We start from the raw sequence: 5950 nt of genomic DNA, 5'->3' as shown, positions 1-5950 counted from the left end.
TATAGCGCCATTTCACGCTCTGACAAACAAAACCTAAACGAAGAAAGAAACTGATTGTGATGAACAGTGATAGCAACCTTCCTTCACTATTCCCGTTTCTACGCTATTCTCGCATCGTTGACTCATCTCGCTTTAGCTGTTCATTTGCTTCACGCTTTCAATGGCTGTAGGTTAGCGAGCTCACAGCGAGTCGAGGTGGTAGGCAGCAGGCTAGGCGTTATCAGCGTTGAAAAATGCGTGATGCAGTGATGATAACTTTTTGCTGGTTTGATTCCCGATGCCCTCCGATCACCGAGGCAGCGTGGCCGAGCGGTCTAAGGCGCTGGTTTTAGGCACCAGTCAGAAATGGCGTGGGTTCGAATCCCACCGCTGTCAGAGATTTTTTGGTGACCATGCATTTCGCAAAAGCATCGAGCCCTTGTCTTGTCACTTGGCCCCTGTTGCATTCTACGTTTTGCCATCCCAATATGCCCTATGAAATAGTTCTTAGCAGCCGCACCCCAGCCGTATGACTATGCATTCAACAGGTAAAAATGACTGGTTTATGAGCACTGCAGCTGTTTCACTTGTCAGTTGTTATCGAATTTGCTTACCGAAGAAGTCAGTGCTCCGTGTGTTCTGAAGCAAGTGCTAGGCCGTCGATATGGATTTAATAAATTACGGAACGCAATCTTGTTTACTTGGCATTAATGGAACCAACAATGGATGTATATGTCGGTTCAACTGTTCCACATCTACATTATGAAACGAACAGGGAATTGATCGAAAGCAACAATCAAATCAATGGCATGCCGACGAGACGAACGCATAAATGACGTCAAACGTGTCACTTTGGAAACACTTCACGCGTTTTTCACACTACAACCATCACAAGCACGTATCGGAAAATGCTCAATGAACGGATAATCAGTAACGTTTCCATTCATTTGCGTAATGGAGAGTAGGTAATTGATGACCCCACAGTCGACCGGTTGGCGGTGGTCATTGGAGATCAGAAACATGTGAGGTGTCTCGTTTGATTATTGATTTTCCCGAACGTGGATTTACCGAGAAGATGAGGCCAGGCTCAGGAGTAAGTGGGAAATTCACGGAAAGCGGCAGTGAAAGCACCAGAAACGATTACTTGTGTGTGTGTGTAGCTCAACTGGCAGGATGAAATGGAACCAGATGATGTTGATCGTGGGAAACGAGAGCTTCTCTTCCTCTGGGGATTGCACGTAGGAAGATGTGAAATGTGAAATGTGAAAGGAACGTGTGTGCGTGGGTGCGCTTGATTCTGTATCACATGTATTTAGGTACGATAGCTCGTTAATGGAGGTGAATGGGTGATAGCGCACTGCAGTACGGTCGAGTTATGATGATGATGTAATAATTATGGTGGATGCACGTTCTATTTATGCTTGTAGCGGTGGGTAACGGGAGAGGAATGGGGCTATAGAAATATTGAATTGTTGCAGGTTGATACCTGATGACGCGCGTATGGCTTGCAAATAAGTATACCAAAGTTCAAACCTACAGGAATTTTAGTACGTAACAAACCACTTGAAAATTTAAATAATTGGTTTAAGCAATCCGCGGAACAATGAAACCGATGACGCAGAATGAGATCTTATGAAAGTAGGAACTGTTTTTATTGAATAAAATCTAATGGGATGCCAAAAGGTCACATTGTACTCACAATCATATTTATCTTAAATTCTCGGCTTTGCTGTAAATGTTATTGCTATACTTAGTGGTAACTTACAAGGATGTTTTGATTGGTTTTAGTTTACGGACTAAGAAGCATATCAGTTAACTTACAATCAAAAACTAATAAATTTATTAAGTTTTCTTATACTCTACTTCGAAAGTGTATATGGCAAGAAATACAAGAAATTTAGTACATTCGAAAGCTATTCAAATTGACGGTTAGTTATATAAGAATGGAATATATGGAAGTTTAGTCAAATTGCATAAATTTCTATTTTTTTTTAGATATGACGCTATTCAAATTTCAAAATATTCAGCTAACTCTTCGAGTCACACACTGTAATCAATCAGTTTGTGGATTATTAAAACGGTTTGTTCACCGATTCGGCAAAACCAAATATTGAATGAACCATCGTAACTGTCACCATGTGGCAAGGTTAATTAAACTGTAAGAAAAGGAAACTAATATCCATTCGAACAAGAAATCAGAAATCCGACCATCTGAAGATCAAGTCCTTTAAAAATTATCGATGATACGTAATACAATAATAATTTATGTAGCGGTGGTGTAGTGGTAAGCGTGATAACCTCTCACCCCAGCAGGCCCGGGTTCAATCCCAGTCGGCGCCACCGGGATGTTCTGAGACAAAACATCGCTGATCACGCCGATTCGGAAAGTAAAGCCATTGGTGCCCGGTTCATAAATTGTGATGGGTCGATAGGTAGGGTCCAGGCGTGGGAGCTGCCTCACTGGCGTCGGTATCATTGATGCTCAGCACGGAAAACAAGATCGACGGAAAAACAAATCAAAGAAGAAAAAAACGAATAGTGAAAATGTCATTCGGGTTTGGTGCTCCACAAGTGAATTGAAGCTACTGAAAATGAAGAAATGATTATTTAGCGGAATTAATAAATATAATAAAACAATCTGTGTATTTGCTAAAAATCTGTAATCTGTATATAAAGATATCTGTATAAAAATATTGAGATAAATCCGTATGATTACAGATAAGTCTGTATATTTGGCATCACTGGTTGCTAGGTAGCCATCCATCGTCCACACTGTAAGAGTTGGGCGTCCACCATAGACCGGGCCTTACCCTGGTTTATAAGATAAGCAACAAGATAAATATGTCAAAAAGTCCTATCTGCATTGATCGATTCTCATTATCGACTTTCTCTTTCGAGAAATGTTTTAATCCAATTCGTTATGTACCAGCAAGCTTGCAAATGCTCATTTGCAGCTAAAATGCTATTTTTCGGATTTATGAAGTTATTTGATATTTTAATGATAATTGTTATTTACAAGATGCAAGAAGAGAAGGTAAAGTGTGTGTATGACACATAAAACCTGTCAATTTAGCTTTCAGAGGGTCACAATAGCGATTAGCTGTAACGATGAGCAACGTGATGAGCGAGACATCAGCGATTATAAGCGATCTGATAGCAAAATTGACAATTTTTATATGTCATACACAATTTTTTCCACCGCTTCTTGCTTCTTACAAATTAAAATTATCATTATAGTAGGGTTTTGGATCTAATTTCCGTCCTACTAAGCATATCCCGCACTTTACCTCTCTTTTTTTGGAAGGGTTTGAATAAAACATGGGTTGTTTTCATTAAAGATAACTTCTAAATTTATTCACCTTTCCATACGTACCGTTGGATTTGATAAAGAGTCAAACAATGTGGAGATATTATTAAAAATCTAACACTGCTTCTTGATTCTAAATTCGTCCTACGAGTTTCAATTCCGTCCTAACGCATTAAAACGCCATTAGATTTTCTTCGTCCTACGGATGATGGTAGAAAAAGTGGATTCGGTAGGAGCGCTTCTATTGTTTTGAGAACAATGAGTGTAAATATTCATACAATGCGCTGTAATAGGCTTCATGTTGTGGCTTATGAACTAACGGATCGGAAGAAACGTATTATTGTTTTGGGCATGGTGAAATCATTGATATTATTGATGATTTCTGCGCGATAGAACGGAAATGGGCGAAGTAGCGCTCTTCCCTATCTCATACTTTCATAATTACGAAAAATATGCATTTTAGCTGTAACGAGCAATTACAAACCTGTGTACCAGTTCTGATAGCGATTGTTAGAATTAGGATGATGTATAGACCAACATTCAAAGCACCTGATACACTTATTAATATATTGATAAAAAAAATAGGAGATATATTGCCAAAAATGTTGATGACATAAATTTAAACTTAGTATTGCCAATCTCCCAAATATTGAAGAAATTTAAACTGAATACGATTAGCGTGAATATGTTGACTTGTGTAACGTTCGCTTTAGACGTATAGTCCAAGGTTATGCGAATTAATCATTTTGTCAAGCTTCTGCATTCATGTTCCATCAGATGTCACTGCTGTTGTTTGCGGTGACATCTCTCGGAAAAAATCTGTGTTAGGGAAATCGGTTTTTGCAGGTAATAGGTGATAATTTTTATTTTCATAGCAACAGTTACACATACGTGCAATTTTCAATAGGCATATTTTGAAAAAAATATAAAGTCTTAATTTTATCAGAATCATAGACAAAATTCCTATCGTTTGACGTATTAATTAAAATCCATAATCTCTACATCAAAATAAGAACACTTGCCAAAGTTGCATTCAAGAACATAGTATGTTAGATTTAAACATATCTAGATAGAGCTGGAATTAGGCGTAACAGCTTTTGTAAGCAATGACTTCTCTCGATGATTTTTAAGAATTCAAGGCACGCCCACGCAAACCAACATTACTGTCGGGTAGTAGTAGTCTTACCCTACCTGATAATGATGTTGTTTTCCGTGGGTGAGCTATGGTTTTCAAGACATGATCGAAAGAAGTCATTGTTTACAAAAGCTGTTACGCCCTAATTCCAGCTCTCTGTTGATATGGGAGCTGACATCCAATTGATGACCATGACAAATGTCCAGAAAATACTTTTTTACAAATTTATGGCGGTCCTGAAAAGGACCGTTTTGTCGAGATGGTTGAGTAATGCTGAGCTATTAGGGTGTTAAACACATATGATGAGCTGAATGTTGTTTGGAATGAGGGTGACGCGCTTGGCCCGCAGCGACTCACGGAGAGCTACTGGTTCCGATCAATAGCGGTGCGGCTTCTTCCTCATTCTATGGATGCACATGTGGGCTGCAGCTCACTGCTTGCAGGCAGCCTTTCGTTGTGTACTAGAGAATAATGTTCAACGCGACGCGCCGAAAGCACTGCTGATGCTAATGCCGACAACCGGACACCACCACACACGGTGATTGGACTGAATTAGGATTGGGCGATCTTGGATCGATCTTTGGAAGATCGATCTTTTTCATCCCGATTTCCGATTTTTCGGATCGATTCTTTGTCCACGAAAAGATTGAAAAAACAATCTCTTCTTTTGATCTTCAAAAAAAAATTAAATATAAAGTGGTTAATTTTGTAATTGTATTTACATCACCCCAGACTGCGTGGTAAATTTAACGAGTGTTTCCGATATTTACGAATACAGCAGCTCTACCTCTCTCCTGTGCTCATTGCCCCTTACCGCCACGACAACATTTATGGCGGTAAGTTCCAACCAGTATTATCCTCGAATTGAATTCCGACCAAGAATGTCCGGCTGCTTTGATGTCGACATCAGAGTCAGTCAGTAAACATTTTGCAGATCATCCAAACAGGGACGGTATTAAAAGTTAATCCGAGTTGGAGCTTACCGCCATAAATTAATATATAAAGGAAAAAAAATCTTGGGGTACCAACTTAAACAAGCGTTATATATGCAAGAGTTTTGATGGTCCGAAAGTGTAGATAACAATATAAAACCAACATTTTTAGCTAAAGCGAAAATAAGGACTGCAAACTAAGCACTTGTAAATGGGATTACACAAGTGTGCGAGTTCTAAACGTAAGCAAAGTCAACTAAAATAAAAACCATAAGATCGATCTATCAAAGATCGATTTGGTGGTACAAATTTATTCAGTGGATCGATTCTAGAGCCAAATATAAGATCGATCCGTCGGGATCGATCTTACTCTGAAGATCGCCCAATCCTTGACTGAATCCGATCGGCGGTTGAGGGAACCCTTGATAGCTAGCTGCTTGCGGGGAGCCTTTCGTTGTGTACTGGAGAACACCACCACTAACCACGTGGTGATTGCATAAACACCGGTGGTGAGACCGGATGGAATTCAACTTTGAAATCTGTGTTAGGGAAATCGCTTTTCGCAGGCAATCGGTGATATTTTTTTTTATCATAGCA

At 39.4% G+C, this 5950-nt stretch overlaps 1 non-coding gene across 1 annotated transcript; it reads left to right on the top strand.

The window, feature by feature from the left end:
* Window positions 1-295: 295 nt before the first annotated feature.
* On the top strand, window positions 296-375 carry TRNAL-UAG (transfer RNA leucine (anticodon UAG)). The gene has a single exon. It is a non-coding gene; the product is annotated as a tRNA-Leu (tRNA).
* Window positions 376-5950: the final 5575 nt, after the last annotated feature.

Source organism: Ochlerotatus camptorhynchus, unplaced genomic scaffold (genome assembly GCF_037179485.1).
Source record: "Ochlerotatus camptorhynchus isolate MF236.1 unplaced genomic scaffold, CSIRO-AGI_Acam_v1.1 ptg000036l, whole genome shotgun sequence".
Lineage (NCBI taxonomy): Eukaryota > Metazoa > Arthropoda > Insecta > Diptera > Culicidae > Ochlerotatus > Ochlerotatus camptorhynchus.
This window is presented reverse-complemented; position numbering and strand designations above follow the sequence as displayed.